At 35.1% G+C, this 17410-nt stretch overlaps 1 long non-coding RNA gene across 1 annotated transcript in view; it reads left to right on the top strand.

Moving 5' to 3' along the window:
- The first annotated feature begins 525 nt into the window (after positions 1-525).
- LOC143239468 (uncharacterized) overlaps positions 526-17410 on the top strand; it is a 46061-nt gene continuing 29176 nt past the window's right edge. The window contains exon 1 of the long non-coding RNA XR_013021193.1: positions 526-807. This is a non-coding gene — a long non-coding RNA (uncharacterized LOC143239468). The remainder of the gene's footprint in view (positions 808-17410) is intronic.

The raw sequence follows: 17410 nt of genomic DNA, 5'->3' as shown, positions 1-17410 counted from the left end.
AGAGCTGCCTTTCCTGTGTTCTAGCACTGGTAAATTAGATACAGCCAGTGCAGATAGCTCTCGTGTAGCTTTGCGTGAAATTCAAACCAAACTCTTACGCCCCCGCGGAAGAATATACAGAATAAGGCGCTTAAATAATGTACATAAATGTATATGAATTTTTAGAGAAAATTAATACTAATAAAGTGATGTAAACAACATTAAAAGGAAAAACTGCATTAAAAACAGCGAATCCAAATCTCTGACTAATTATATTAGCCCCCATCCCAGCCCCCATTATGGTAGAAAAGCGCTAACTGATAGACCAGTAAAAGAATTATAAATTTATTAAACTATTCTCTGACAAATATAAGAATGTATTAAATAAATACAAAGAAATAAAAATTAGGGAAATTTTACTTAAAATTTCTAATAACTATTTCTAGTTATAAATAAGGTCATTTAAAAACTTGGCACTACTTTAGGCGGATGAATATCTTGCCGCATATAAAGGCTTGTTTAGAGCATGATAGTTACAGTAGAGCGCCCCATTCAGTGGCTCAGCGGTATGTCTGCGGACTTACAACGTTAAAATCCGGGTTTCGATACCCGTGGTGGGCAGAGCACAGATAACCTATTGTGTAGCTTTGTGCTTAATTCAAAACAACAACAGCAAGTTACAGTAGACTTAACGGGTGGTGGTTGGGAGATATACTTGTTAATTTAGATAACTGAATGGGATCCTTCATACTAGCAAAGAATTCGTTTACTGGTCTACCAATTAGTGCCTTTCTACCACAATGGAGGCTGGAATGCTAACTTCAAGAGGTAAGTTTATTTAACTTACTTACTCACATATGGTAGCATCTTATTCTTATTTTTCAATTAATCTTTCTTTTTTTTTCTTTTTTACTTTAAAGGGCTGTCACCTTCCCACAACTGTGTGCAAACACTGAAGGGTGATACAGATGTGGGACGTTGTGGGCTCGAACACCCACATCTGCCTTAATTTGTCCATTTTGTATTCGAAATCACTAACATGTAAACAATATCATTTCAGATATATTTTGACAATTCTTCTCATTATTTTGACCAAAGAGAAGGAACAACATTTTCTCTCTTTCACTTGCCACTAATTTAGGGAGACTTAGTGAAATAATATTTTAAAAAATCAAAATTCTTTTGTCTTCCATTGTCCGGCTCAACTGAAGAGTTCTGGTATTTAAGAAAAGGAATATTGGACAGCGAGTGGCTCGTGACAGACAAAAGATGGATTTCAAATCTTACTTTTACATTCTTCTGACTTTCATTCCAAAAAGGACAAATTAAACTATTTGCACTTAAACTACATTTAAAAAAAAAATACTTGTTTTCTTATATTAGAAAAGTGTTGAAGGATTGTAATGATTGTAATGATCGTATTGATTGTAATGATCGTAATGATCGTATTGATTGTAATGATCGAATTGATTGTAATGATTGCAATGATTGTAATGATCGTAATGATCGTAATGATTGTAATGATCAAATTGATTGTAATGATCGTAATGATTGTAATGATCGTAATGATTGTAATGATCGTAATGATTGTAGTGATCGTAATGATCGTAATGGTTGTAATGATCGTATTGATTGTAATGATTGTAATGATCGTATTGATTGTAGTGATCGTAATGATCGTAATGATTGTAATGATTGCAATGATCGTATTGATTGTAATGATTGTAATGATTGTAATGATCGTAATGATTGTAATGATTGTAATGATCGTATTGATTGTAATGATTGTAATGATCGTAATGATTGTAATGATCGTATTGATTGTAATGATTGTAATGATCGTAATGATTGTAGTGATCGTATTGATTGTAATGATTGTAATGATCGTATTTATTGTAATGATTGTAATGATCATATTGATTGTAGTGATCGTAATGATCGTAATGATTGTAATGATCGTATTAATTGTAATGATTGTAATGATCGTATTGATTGTAATGATTGTAATGATCGTAATGATTGTAGTGATCGTAATGATTGTAATGATCGTATTGATTGTAATGATTGTATTGATTGTAATGATTGTAATGATCGTAATGATTGTAGTGATCGTAATGATTGTAATGATCGTATTGATTGTAATGATTGTAATGATCGTATTGATTGTAATGATTGTAATGATTGTATTGATTGTAATGATTGTAATGATTGTATTGATTGTAATGATTGTAATGATCGAATTGATTGAAATGATTGTAATGATCGAATTGATTGAAATGATTGTAATGATCGAATTGATTGTAATGATCGTAATGATTGTAATGTTCGCAATGATCGTAATGATTGTAGTGATCGTAATGATTGTAATGATCGTAATGATTGTAATGATCGTATTGATTGTAATGATTGTAATGATCGTATTGATTGTAATGATTGTATTGATTGTATTGATTGTAATGATTGTAATGATCGAATTGATTGAAATGATTGTAATGATCGTAATGATTGTAATGTTCGCAATGATCGTAATGATTGTAATGGATTATTTGAGAATGAAAGCTGTTGATTTTTATTTTCTTTCATATTTCTGTTTTCTTCTTTCTCTACTTTCTTACTTTGTTTACACAATCTGGAGTATTGAGTAACTCACGTGTTTTGCAGATGTATTCTAATCTACCTTCAGTAGTGAAGTGGCAGGGAATTTCCAACGTATTCTAAAACTTCCTAGTTTAGGCTAATTAAGTATTACTCTTTGGTTTAAACTGAACTTAATAAAACAGTGAGATCTGGTATTTCCATGTTAAACACTTCCGCTCTGGACATGGATTTGTTTCCAACCTGCTCTTATAAGTAGTGTAATTTCACCCAAACCAATGATACTGTCATAGTTGCTTCAGTAGTAACGTTTCTATCTTTCCTCCTTCCATCTTTATCACTTCGCTTCCAATCACTGAAAACGTTTCATTATTCTCACACTTCATAATTTTCATTACTTTCAGATAAACTTTGTTTCTAAGTCCATTTAAAACATTTGCATCTAGTATGTTTAGCAAAGTTTTATTAATCAAAATGGTATGTTTATGATTTTCTCTCTATGCCAGTCATACAGTTACACAAGGTATTTTACTCAGTTGATCGATTATTGAACTTCTATGACATGTGGATTCAACCAAACAATTCTGATCAAAATGACTTTCCTCAAACTAAATGTGTACAGTATCATTTACCCACAGGATGGTAAAGTTATCCCCTAACCAGTTAAATCACTTATTGTATATTGAAGTACTCCCAGTATCCATTATTTACCAACAGCATGATATTGTCTCAGGTAAACTTACATATAGTTTACAACCATGTCATTTTCTTCTTGTCTTCTTACGCACCATTTATATCTAACTGTTCCAGTTTTCTTATTTTACTTGGTTAAATAGAGAGCAAAACCCTCGATTGGTCTGCTATTAGTTAGGTCAAGAATAAACTGACAGGAAAAAATTGCTAAACAATCAATTGAATAGTAAAATCTAAATAGTTTACATCAATTTATAAAATATCTATGTGTCTTATACTTTGGAAGAAAACACTTCGCTTGAAAATCAAATATATTTTCAATTCAGAAATGTACTCTGTTGTTAAAATATATCTTGTTTCTTTCTGGTTCCGTTAACCCGTAGTGGTTCGCTGGTATTGTTAACTTAATCAACATGAACGTTCAGTAATACCACTTCACGCAACACTGTGCAGTCAGAATTATAGGTTTTTGAGGAGAAATTTCGGTTATCACACATTTATGATCTTTGTTACGACAGCTAAACCTAAATTGTTTATGATCTTTTTTACGACAGCTAAACCTAAATTGTTTATGATCTTTGTTACGACAGCTAAACCTAAATTGTTTATGATCTTTGTTACGACAGCTAAACCTAAATTGTTTATGATTTTTTTTACGACAGCTAAACCTAAATTGTTTGCTTGTTTTCAATTTCGCGCAAAGCTACACGAGGGCTCTGCACTCTAGCCGTCCCTAATTTAGCAGTGTAAGACTAGATAGATGGAAGGCAGCTAGTCACCACCACTCACAACCAACACTTGGATTACTCTTTTACCAATTAATAGCGGAATTGACTGTCACATTATTACGTCCACGCGACTGAAAGGGCGAGCATGTTTGGTGGGACGGGGATTCCAAGGAGCATCCTGACCACCAAGCCGTGAACCGGGCTACTAAGCCTTGAGATTTTCCATATACGCATATTTCATCTTTCTATGTGTAATTGATATTAGCTATTTCAGGCCCGTAACGGTCAACTACCAACTCTGTAAAATGCCAGAGGGGTCGGTGACCTCATCAGTTCATGGGCTCATGAAAAAGAAAGTAAAATAACCATGCGTTTGATACTTTCGTAAGTTTTATCTCTTGTATTTATTTAGGTTCATCAAATAACACACACTTTGTACAATTCACTACACTAAAAGAATTCATGTATTAAACGGTTAAACTCAAAGAAAACCGAGCAGTTTTCACTTTCTGCTACTCTAATTAAAAGACTACAAAAGCGCGTGTCTACGCCAGAACTTTCTTATTAATTCTGGACCAATCACAGTGCATGATGTTGCGTCAGGTTACCACCTAATATGAAATCATTGAAAACAAAACCAAAAACTTAACTGATTAGCTTACTACTACAAATTCACAAGTATAGACAATGGTTAGCATACCAGACTGTTGATCCGAGGTTTCGTAGATTGCGCCCTATTATCGTAGTGAGAAAAAAAATCACACTTCCCAAATTAAAGTCGTGTTTTGATCATTACAAGAATGACCGTCATGTCCTACTATTCAATTATAGTAGACAACAAGTTGGCGATTTGTGGTGTTTGCTAACTCTTTTTCTTTTAGTCTATCAATTAAAAATTAGGGTCAGACAACATGTATGGCCTTAGGGGAGATCGGCGCGAAATTCCACAAACAGAAGCCTACTTTGTTTGTCCTAATACAGATCAGATCTCTTTCTTTTCTAATTATCTCCTAAATCACACGATATGTGAGTATGTAATAATAAAATATACAATTATTTAAACTGTTGTTACAGGGTGAAACTCCTTATTACAGAAACTAGATAAAACTAACACAGTTTCACGTTTCACAAATATTCGTTTATCAGAATCACAAATATGTCAGTGGAGACACTATCGAGTACAGATTGGACTAGTTTGTAAGCACATATATATATGTGTGTGTGTGTGTGTTTCTGTTTAACCAAAGAACCTTTTTCTGGATTTGGTTTTATACTTCCATTTATTTTTGAATTGTCCAGATATTTAGATTGTTCTTATATTTACTTTCACAGTCATGTTAAATTTTGCTGTCTTTTCACATGAAATTAGTGTTTATATAAAGTGTGATGCGAGAGTTGAGCCAATATTTCCCAATGTTCCGTTTCCGGAATATTCTTTGACATCGTGTTTGACCTATAAACGCATTATGGGTCTTGACACGTTAATTGTTAATCATCGCTGTAGCTGAATTTTTTTTCTCTTGTAATTACGCAATATCATGCCTGAGATTGTTTGTACAGTAGAAAGCCACTCGACAAATATATTTGTTTAGTTTCTCAGTGTAATTTCTTTTACGCCATTTCTTTAAGTTTGTTTTGTAATGGGGTACAGTATGTGAGTTGGTTTGTTTTTCAATTTAGCGCAAAGCTACACGAGGGCTATCTGCGCTAGCTGCTCCTAATTTAGTAGTGTAAGGCTAGAGCGAAGGCAGCCAATCAGTCATCACCATCTACCGATAATTTTGGGCTACTCTTTTACGAACGAATAATTGGATTGACCGTCACATTATAATCATCCACGGCTGAAATGGGTGAGTTTATTTGTTGTGACGGGAACGTGAACCCGTGACCCTTAGATTACGAGTCAACTGCCTTAACCACCTGGATATGGCCGGGCCCAGTGTGTTGGTATATTGATTTTAAGTATATTGGTTTCAATTTTTCAAATAATAATTAATTTATTTATATAATTATTACTGACAATAATTTGATTTATTGTTTTTAGTTCACTTACACAATATTCAGATGATAAAGATAGATCGATAAGTCTGAATAACGAACAATGGTAAGCGGCATATTTGCGAAATATTGGATTTCTTGACGAAATATGTATCAGGTCATCCCATAAGTAGTGTCCGAAAATTTAATACAGAAAGTGCATCATTATTTCTGTATTTGTAGAAGGCTTTAATGGTTAAAGTATGTAGTAGGACGTGTATAAACATGTTGTGACAAGCCCCCCCCCCCAGTGGGTCAGCGGTATGTCTGCGGACTTAAAACGCTAAAATCCGGGTTTTGATACCCCTGGTGGGCAGAGAACAGATAGCCCATTGTGTAGCTTTGTGCTTAATTCAAAACAACAAAGTTGTGACAAATGAAAGAAACTAACCCAACTCCACTTTCTTAGATCATTAATAAAAATAGACCCTTATAAAGGTGGACGTGTCTGAGGAGCACATTAAGCATAAAATGCTTTACGAGTTTAACAAAGGCAATAGTGCAGTAGAAACTACACGAAACATTCAAGGTGTTTATGGTGCGGAGTCTCTCAGTGAAAGAAAATGTCGAAGGTGGTTTCAGAAGTTCAGCTCAGATGACCACAGCCTAAGTGATGCACCACGTTCAGGTCGTCCCCTTGAGTTAAATGATGACTTGTTGATAGCTGCACTTGTTGAAAATTGTGTTGTAACAGTTGAAGAACTAGCACAGAAACTTAATTCAACCCATTCAACAGTTCACCGTTATCTGCAACAGCTTGGAAAGATGTCAAAACTTGGAAAATTGGTTCCCTACGATTTGATGGAAACCATTCTTAAAGTAGAGTGGATATTTGCACTTATCTGCACTCTCGTGTACGTAACTCATCTTTTTTGGGCAAGTTAGTGGCTGAAGATGAAAAATGGATATATTATAAAAATGTTCAGCGCCGCAAACAATGGCTCAGTACAGGTAAACTGGCTAAAGCAAGCCCAAAATGGATCTCCACCCTAGGAAAGTCTTGTTAAGCGTTTGGTGGGACATTGTTGATGTGATCCACTTTAAGTTGCTGCCACTCAATGTGACTATTACAACAGACTTCTATTGTCAACAGTTAGAGTGCTTGAATGTTGCACCGGAAGAAAAGAGGCCTGCTTTGATCAATCGTAAAGGTGTGTTACACCAGGATAATGCTCGGCTCCATATAACAAGGATCACATCTGGAAAGATTGAAGAGCTAAACTGGGATAAACTTCCACATCCTCCTTATTCTCCAGACCTTGCCCCATCAGATTATCATCTATTCCGAAGTTTGCAGAACTATCCTGATGGAAAAGAGTTTGGAACACATGAAGATGTCAAAACTAACCTATCTACATTATTTTCCTCCAAACTCCAAGAATTTTATAGAAGTGGCATTCAGAAGCTTGGCAAGAAGTAATTAATAATAATGAAACATACATTACTGATTAAATAACATTAAAAGCGTTTGAAATTCTTTCTATTTTTTCTGAACCTAAAATGGGACATGAGTTGATCTACTGTTGTCACTATAAAACGATTTTCTGAATGTCTGGAAAGAACGCATACCGTTATTAACGTCAACATCTAAGACTAGAGAATTATTATATCCATTTCTTGACATATTTTGTTGTAAAGATTAAATAAACTAGGACGTTCTCATAACACACATCAGGATCGCCCTTTCAGCTGTGGTGGTCTTATAATGTTGCGGTCAATCTCACTATTCATTGGTAAAATAGTAGCCCAACAGTTGGCGGTTGGTGGTAACGACTAGCTATCTTCCGTCTAGTCTTACACTGCCCAATTAGGGACGGTTGGCATAGATAGTCCTCGTGCAGCTTTGCGCAAAATTCAAAAACAAACAAGATCTCACTGTGGAACAGTTTATCCGAGGAGCATCTGGTGTTCTTCATGCTAATGACAACAAAAAAAATGTTGTTATAAATTGACTTGGTTGGAGTGATCGACAGAGTTATGGATCATCTTGTTAAATAGTTCACCAGTATTTTATTATTTTTGTGTGCTTATTGCTTATATGGAAGTATGTGGTTTTACAGTCAGTCAGTAACGAAGGTGGAAATGTAAGACCAGATATTTATTGAGTTTACTAATCTCAATAACAAACAGCTTTTTGTGAAGTCTGATCATTTATTTGCTTCCCGGTGAGACGGCGGTGAGTTGTTAGATTTACGACGCTAAAAGCACGGGTTCGATTCCTTTTGGTTGGTACAGCAGATAGCACGATATAGCTTTGCTAAAAGAACAGAAAACATGCATACAATAATTCATTTAGGTAACAAGCAAAATTCCAGTTTTGTGAATGATAAAACACGTAAAAATCGGTGTATTTTTATTAATCCTACAACCTCTTGACATTATATAGCGAAAGCATTTCACTCCCAACATCATGAATGGCTAGCCGCAAAAACTCGTGAATTCTTACTCGTGAAATCATATGCAACTTTACTCAAGCCGCAAACGATGGGTTAAAATTAAACGTTAAAACTGAGTTTCTCCAGCCACGTTACACATACAGATATCGGTTAAATGAAATGTTTTTATTTATACGTTTATTATTTGTAAGCAACTCACAGCCCACCACATCATTAACTGTTAAAATAAATCTAGATTAATAAACTTACGTTTGTGAGTTGAAATAAATAACAGCACTTGATGTATATTGTGTTCCAAGTATATGTCACTGTTGGTTTCCCTTTGCCTATAATTAGAGCAAACTCTTTGTAATTTCTCATTACCAAAGGTCGTGTTTGGGCACAAAAAACGAACCTCCATAAGCAGTTTGTTAAAAATGTGTTTGTTTCGTATTAAACCACATGTAACAAACAAACACGAGAGGATAATATTTTCACATGACTAAAATGACACGAAAACATTTAAAGCGAATTCTACCACCGTAGTTCATAGGTACTTAAGGTAATACGTAAATTACGACTACTTCCATTGATCGATTTTCAGCCCTAGGCTGTCGCTGGCAGTTAGTTAGTATGTAAACGGATGATTCCTTTTGGTAAAATATTATTCATAAATGAATAACATGATACTAAAAGCAACCCCTCCAAAGAAAAATAAAAACGTACCACACTTAAACCATCTGTTACTGTCTCTCGTAAATAGATTTACAACACAGTTCGTGTACAAATGTATATCAGGACAGCTGGTATGGGTATTAACCTAGAGATGACCTGCGAAGGTTGAAACGTTGTTCTCTCCTTATCAATAAAAGTGTTAATACCCATACCAGTCCATGTGAGATACATTTTTACCTCAAGTGGGTTTCTTGTCATCACAGTTTGTGTAAGTTTATATAAATGAGAATAAGTAGATAATTCTGTAGATGATAAAATCTATTTGTAGAAATTCATGTCATATTAATCTGAATCAGAATCTGATTCAATCTGAAAATAAAAATGATCGAAAAAAAAAAACGTTGAAAGTTATACACCTGTGGTTTCCTCTAGATTTTATAAATACTGGTAAAAATGGCTTTGTTTGTTTTTAATTTCACTCAAAGCTACACGAGGGCTATCTGCGTTAGCCGTCCCTAATTTAGCAGTGTAAGACTAGAAGGAAGGCAGCTACTGATCACCACCCACCGCCAACTCTTGGGCTACTCTTTTAGCAACGAAGAGTGAGATTGACAGTCACATTATAATGCCCCAGTGGCTGAAAGGGCGAGCATGTTTGGTGTGATGAGGATTCGAACCCGCGACCCTCAGATTACGAGTCGAGTGCCTTACCCACCTGGTCATGCCGGGTCGATAAAAATGGAAAAAAGTTCGTTTTCCACCCTCTATGTGCATTACTGAAGCATCTTCCATAGTAAAAGTAACTAGAACCGGACTGGTGAATACAGCTGTGGTGATGAACACGATCTTGACATACCAATTAATTTTACGGTTTGCATGCTTTGCATTTACAATAAGTAAATGGATATTGGATATTGAATGTGTACATATGGCGTTAAGTACACTGTAAACGATCATAGACAAAGTATTCGTATTATCGCTGGTGATGTATGTATATATTGAGTGATTGTATGCAATTTCTGTGGCTTATGAAAATATACTTAAGTTTTTAAAATGATGCAGGCCAAGAACATGGACGTACGTCAGAATAAAAAACTAACTTGTCATTATTCTGCCGTAACGTTAAACATTTTCTACAGAAATTGGCATTGATATTTTCCAGTGATATGCCCTAGAAATAAAACATCATATTATTCACGTGTACAAGAAGAAAGTACGTGTGATATCTTACTGGTTGGCTTAGTTCTTTAAGTAACTAGTACTACAGGAACATAGTGATTCCTGTTTGTTTGTTTGTTTTGGAATTTCGCACAAAGCTACTCGAGGGCTATCTGTGCTAGCCGTCCCTAATTTAGCAGTGTAAGACTAGAGGGAAGGCACCTAGTCATCACCACCCACCGCCAACTCTTGGGCTACTCTTTTACCAACGAAAAGTGGGATTAACCGTCACATTATAACGCCCCCACGGCTGGGAGGGCGAGCACGTTTGGCGCGATGCGGGCGCGAACCCGCTACCCTCGGATTACGAGTCGCGCGCCTTACGCGCTTGGCCATGCCGGGCCTCATAGTGGTTCCATTGATAAGCTTTCGTATTAACATTGTTCTGAATGGATTGCAGTATAAATGAAATAGTAATTCTAACTTTATTTTAAGAAACTCTTGACTCAGAAATATTTAAAAATTAATATATTGTAAAATTTACACTGTGTAATTTGCAAATAACTTATTAATATTCGAAATTTGATTTATACACAGCACTGATAGGATTGCCTGTAACCAATACCCTTATAATTACTTTTAAAATTTCTACCCATTCAAAAGTAAGGTTTGTATTTACTCAAAAACGTTCATTTATTAGAAGTAAACTTATCAATATTTTTATAGATGATTTAAAGAGAATATTAATTATGACAAAATAAAGATAAATAATTAGCAACAGAACATTTTAAGGTGACTCTTATAGAAAACGTCACAGAGAACTAATGTATAAAAAATAGTCCATATAGAAAGGCTCTGGCATAGCCAGATGGTTAAGGCGTTTGACTCGTTATCTGAGGGTCGCGGATTCGAATTTTCGTCACACCAAACATGTTTGCCCTTTCATCCGTTGGGGTGTTATAACATGAATTGGCAAACGAATAGCTCAATAGTTGGCAGTGGGTGGTGAGGACTAGCTGCCTTTCCTGTAGTCTTACAGTGCAAAATTAGGAATCTACGAGCGCAGGTAGCCCTCGTAGAACTTTGCATCAAATTCAAAAACAAAGAAACAAACCAGACGAAGAGACTTACTTTTTGAAACATTTCCATCTTTCACCTTCAGGTAAAAGTAAACCTGTTTATGCAGGAGGAGGTAAAAGTAAACCTGTTTATGCAGGAGGAGGTAAAAGTAAACCTGTTTATGCAGGAGGGTTTATGATTTCTTTTAGTGTTGTGTCGCCATTACTGGTAGTTCTGGAAAGTAATGTAACTGATAGAACACATGATGATTTTCTCCAATGACAGTTACAAGCTGCTGATTTACAGATATGAGCTTCTGTTTAGCTACGGTGTCTTCATATTGAACTAACAATGTCCTTTGATTTTTATAATTCTCCAGAATTTAGCTGAGTCCATTTGCCTGTAAGTGCCCAACTCCAGTTCGACATGTCATGTGATTTCACTCCCTAATTTTGGGTTTTCATCACTCTTGTGCAGTTTGTATTCTTCTAATTTTTGCCCAAGCTATCATTCAGGTTGTCCGATATAGTTCTGTTTACATTAGTTTGATATTTTTAATGGGGTTGTTGAGTTTGTTGTAAATTATACGTGACTTATTGATTGGTGTGAATTACACGTGACTTAATTTTGATAAGGACATATTTCATTGTTGTTTAAGATTGTTGTGAATCGCACATGAACTTAATTTTGATAAGGACATAATTGATTGTTGTGTAAGATTGTTGATAATTACACATTAGTTAGTTTTGATAAGGACGTATTTGATTGTTATGAACGATAACTAATAGTTGCCATTGTGGAACTTTGACCTCAAAAACCAGTAGTTTGTGGCTATCGTTAGTCGAATCATCATTTATTTAACGAGATCCACCAAATCATGTCTACTTCAATCCCCCACAGTACCATATAAACTTCTCTATCACACAGTACAAGTTGTCCTCAAGATACACGATAAAAGTATTTTCAAACAGCTTTTATTATTATTTGAACTACAGCTGTAAATTTGTCTACAAAGATTCTCTTCTCTACAAGTTTCGCCATAAACTAGACAGTTTCTGTTCATTTTACTTTTATTATTTCACGATATCCATGTCTGTATTTTCTTCCCTTTTCTGTTTCAAACAATCTTGTTGTTAGGGCGCTCGAGTCGTAACCCGAGAGTCGTGAGAATAAAATCCCCTTCACACCAAATACGCTCGCCCTTTCAGACGTAATAGTGTTATAAATTTCTCTATTAATTGGTCAAAGAGTAGCCAAAGAGTTGGCGGTGGGTGGTGGTGCCTAGCTGCCTTCCCTCTAGTCTTACACTGCTAAATTAGAAATCGTGCTAGCGCAGATAGCCTTCGTGGAGCTTTGCGTGAAATTCAAAAGCAAACAAAATGGGTGTTACGTTACTATCATGTTAAACCGAAAAAGAGTTAGAAACATACGTTCGCTCTGAACATAATTTTTAAATTTAAATATACAAACAAAGAGGTTAAGGAACACAACTTATTTTACCTTACACACTTGATCTCTCCCTTTCATACCTTCGTACACCCCAACGTTAAACCTTAATAACAAATTAAAACCCACTTCTGCAATTTAGCCTCTCCCTTGTATAACACTTACACCACACTACAAATAAGTAGAACGGAAAACAAAACATTATTAGCAAAAATAGATTAAAGTAAGAACTACAAAAACATACAATCACTTCATCAACGCTACAAATAAACAGTGGAAAATAAAATAAAATTGCACTGAAAACTAATTATAACTTCATAACAAGATTTCGTGCAACACTGAGAGAACAAAATATTACAAATTATTCTACGAAAACAAATACAAAATCAAGGAAAGTGTTTTCAAAAGCTCCTGAATCATCGGCCCGCCATGGCCACGTGGTTAAGTCACCCAACTTGTGATCTAAGGATCGCGGGTTCGAATCCCCGTCACACCAAACGTGCTCACCCTTTAAGCTGTGGAGGCGTTATAATGGAACGAAGAGTCCCACTATTCGTTGGTAAAAGAGTAGCCCGAGAGTTGGCGGGAGGTGGTGATGTCTAGTTGTTTAGTCTTACACTGCTAAATTAAGGACGGCTAGCGCAGATAGCCTTCGTGTAGCTTTGCGCGAAAATTCAAAACAAACCAAATCCTAAAGTTATATAAAACAAAATGTACGTATATATAAAGTGCAATATTAAGATATACTGACAGAGAACATTACAAAATGAAATTCGATGATTATTCATAAACAGATTACAATATAATATTATAGTGAATGCGCATGATTATACAAAAATAAACCAATCAAAACAAATACATAATGTTGCAAGAAGACTGAAGCCTCTTACTTACTGAACACCCAAAAGCAAGTTCTCTAATGTAACAGTCGATCTACATGAGTCATGCTTGTCTGAGCCAGCTTGTCCAAGAGACACTTACAGATGTAAATAAGAATGATGGTGTTTCAACGTCCTGTTTTCTGCCTCGTTATAAAATACCCAGGGCTCCAACTATCTGGTTGCATGTTTTTGGTAATGACGCTTTGGACTAATATATGCAGAAGCATGATATGCTTTTTAATTTTTGCTTGGGTACAGAGAGCTCCTTCAACTTTTACCGTTACATGTGAGCCATGTTCTAGTTTACTTTTACCAAATTAGATTGTGATTTTTTTCTGGAGGCATCAGATTAGGCCAGTCTATGGAGTTTGTAATATGACTAAGTGCTGAAGAACATGTAAAGAACAAACTTTCACTACCTTTTCCTTTAGGCTTAGCTATGCAATTATTATGAAAAACAACTGACTAGTTTAAAACAAAATAACTAGAAAGGTCAATAGTGGGATTTTAAGTATAGAAAGTCAGGGTTAAAATGTAATGACAATTTAATTCTGCTTGGTCAAACATTTGACTAAAAGTGTAGGTCAGAGTTGTAATAACCTGGTTACAAGAATCCTAATATTTTCCTTAACAAAGAGTACTAAACATATTTTAGTGGCCAAATAACACTTCTACAAGCTTAAGTATTACACACCTATCACGCTCATAGTACAGCTCCCTTTCATACGTGTGTACTAGCAACATACGCTTAGAGTCTGTATTTCAACCGTACCTTGTACTGGATTTATTTTACGAAACTATTCTGGAACACTAGATGTTTGTCAACGTATTTCAAATAATACTTTGCAAGCAAGTAATCATGGTTAACTTCATACCTGTTGCAGGTACTTAATATGTACTTCAAATATATTGTTTGCATGTGTAGGTTGTCTGGTAGTTGTGTTTACCGTCATTATTTCATTACTGATATATAATACCCAGGAATAACTTTTTGATATTCATGCAAATTTGCAACACCACCCCACATAAATGCATACATAGACTTCAACATTAAACACTGTCGAATACACTGGTAGCTGTCGACAGAGTGTCTCCGATTCACATACCAATACCATTTTGACCTAAGAAGTCCGCTTCACCAGCTTTGTCTCTATAGCTATGGTAAAGTAATGTGCTGTCATCTGTGAGCCGTTAAACAAAACAATATTTTTTTGCATCAAAGCCTAACCACTGATAGAATTCAGGCAACTTTAACCAGAATGATTGCAGCCAGATATTACGGTATGTGGGTTTTCTACATTATATGTTGGTAATTATTCAAATCAGCCTAGGATATATACAATAATTCGCAGTAAAATGTGTTTACTTTTCTAAATGGGCCATAATTAAATCATGCGGTGCTGTATGTGAGATGATCCATTTGCTTCAGTTTGTCATCATATAAGATTAAATACAGTGAAACAAAAACTATTTAACTCATTAACACTCAAGTGTACTGAGGAGGGTCCAGGGAGTATCACATGACTTGCCAGAGAGGATGGGTGATTCCATGGATTTCAATCCATGGGTGATTGAAATGTCAGACGACCAATATACTATGGAAATTCACTCTATCATTTGGAAAGTAAGGTTCACAATATCACTTTAGCTGACTTTCAAAACTTCTATTATTCATCTTCTGTCATTCAAACTGTTAATCTTACAAAATTACATCTATTTTTACCAGTCATCTTAATAATGCGATAACAGAGCAATTATTTTCAAATATCTTACAGATATATCGTAGTGAAATTCTGTTTGTCAGGTTGAACAGTGAGGGTCGCAACGCCCTTTTGGTCTTGTTAATTTTGCAATCAACAACCATTGCAGTATGTGACAATAGAGCAGAATTCACTAAATATAGTGCATGACTTCCGTTACAATATGCCACTCGATAACTGAAAGTACAAGATTACTACTTTCTTATAGTCAGATGACTGCCCTAGCTGCTGGTCCAGCAGTTGATCTCAGTTATACTATAACTATAATAAAGAGATTGTGGATAGTATTTCAGTTACACTTTTCTTTCAGGTGTTTCTTTGTTTGAAATATGTTGCAGAGATAAGTACTTTCAACACCTTCCTCTTCTTCAGTTGATAAAAGCTCGTCATCCTCTGTATTATCAGTTTCGACATTTGATTCTGGTCAAGCATATGCCAGAGATTCAGTAATAATATATATAAAGAGAGAAAGCTTGTCAATATGACTGCTATATCCTGTATGTCAATAAACCAATGTGTCAGAATACTAGGTATAGGCACATCTAGCTGAGTTGCTTCTGTACTGGTGGCACATAACAAAATCATAACTGGTCCATATTCTAGAACTTATGTTCCTTGGCTGTTTCTGTTTTGTTATAGCCTGTTCTGCAATGTGATGGCCTTCATAAAATTCACAGGGACCAAAATTTCCTAGGAAACGATAACTATGTCACTGTTCTAATGCTTGAGGCACCATCACGAAGTACGACAAGTGTTGATTTGAATTATGTTGCTGTAAGTAACAAACTTCACAAGTATCCACTTCAAATCTTGCATCACACGCTCTGCCACAGTATGGAAGATAAGGTGGGAAGTGTACGTCTTCACCATACACAACACTTTGCACAATTCAGGCAATGGCTGAATATTGAAATACGTTCACTCCTCCATATGAATTTCTTCATGTGTGCAGAATCGATCTATCCAGTGCTCCGCCATTACATTAGCCTTGAACTGTGCTGAAGTGCCAACCAGTATTTAAGCTCTGGCTCAGTCAGTGAAGTAATGGATAATGATAATAAATAAATCAGTCGTACAAATGATTGGATGCTGTTGAAGTCTTAAGTCATGAATTACAGAAAATCAAGAAGTTCGCACATAAACTAAAATAAAATATCTAATAGCTTCCAAAGTTCTCCATAACAGCTGCAGTTCGGAAAATTCAACTCCACGAATTAAGAAAATCGTACTAATTCAACATTACCAACTGAAGTTGAGTGCTGAAAACCTTTACGTTACTTTCCTTTACTAGGTCTCAAGTTCAATCCCTTTGTGGAGCTGAGAAACAATAAATCTTTATATACATGTGAAAACCATGCCTCTATTTCATTTAATTTCCTATTGTTTTGTTTGGAGACAGCTTAGCCTGCATATTATTAATTATAACCAATAGGAAGTCAGTATTCTGAACAGCTCAACTACACCTATCACTTCAACATACGTCAAATATTTGTTATATATATACACGTATTCTGATAATGATTTGCCTTAGTTTATTGCTTTGCATAGCAACCCTATTACACAAAACCTATAGCATGACTCAATATTCACGGTTTTAGAATATTATTAAAATCTTGTATGTTTTTCGGTTGGTGTTAATTTAAATAATTAGGTTTGTTACAAAACTTGTAAAAAAAGGAATAATCCGAAACTTCGATTTATTTTTTCTTTTACTTTTCTGAAGTTGTTTGTCGTCTATTTCAAGTAATGTTTCAATTATTTAATCTGCACTGAAAACAAGTTGTTTGTCGTCTCTTTCAGGTAATGTTTCAATTATTTAATCTGCACTGAAACAAGTTGTTTGTCGTATCTTTCAACTAATGTTTCAATTATTCAATCTGCACTGAAAACAAGTTGTTTGTCGTCTCTTTCAACTAATGTTTCAATTATTCAATCTGCACTGAAAACAAGTTGTTTGTCGTCTCTTTCAACTAATGTTTCAATTATTCAATCTGCACTGAAAACAAGTTGTTTGTCGTCTCTTT

This window comes from Tachypleus tridentatus, chromosome 13 (assembly GCF_004210375.1).
Source record: "Tachypleus tridentatus isolate NWPU-2018 chromosome 13, ASM421037v1, whole genome shotgun sequence".
NCBI classification, from domain to species: Eukaryota; Metazoa; Arthropoda; class Merostomata; order Xiphosura; family Limulidae; genus Tachypleus; species Tachypleus tridentatus.
Note: the sequence above shows the minus strand (reverse complement) of the source record. Positions and strands in the feature narration are given on the sequence as shown.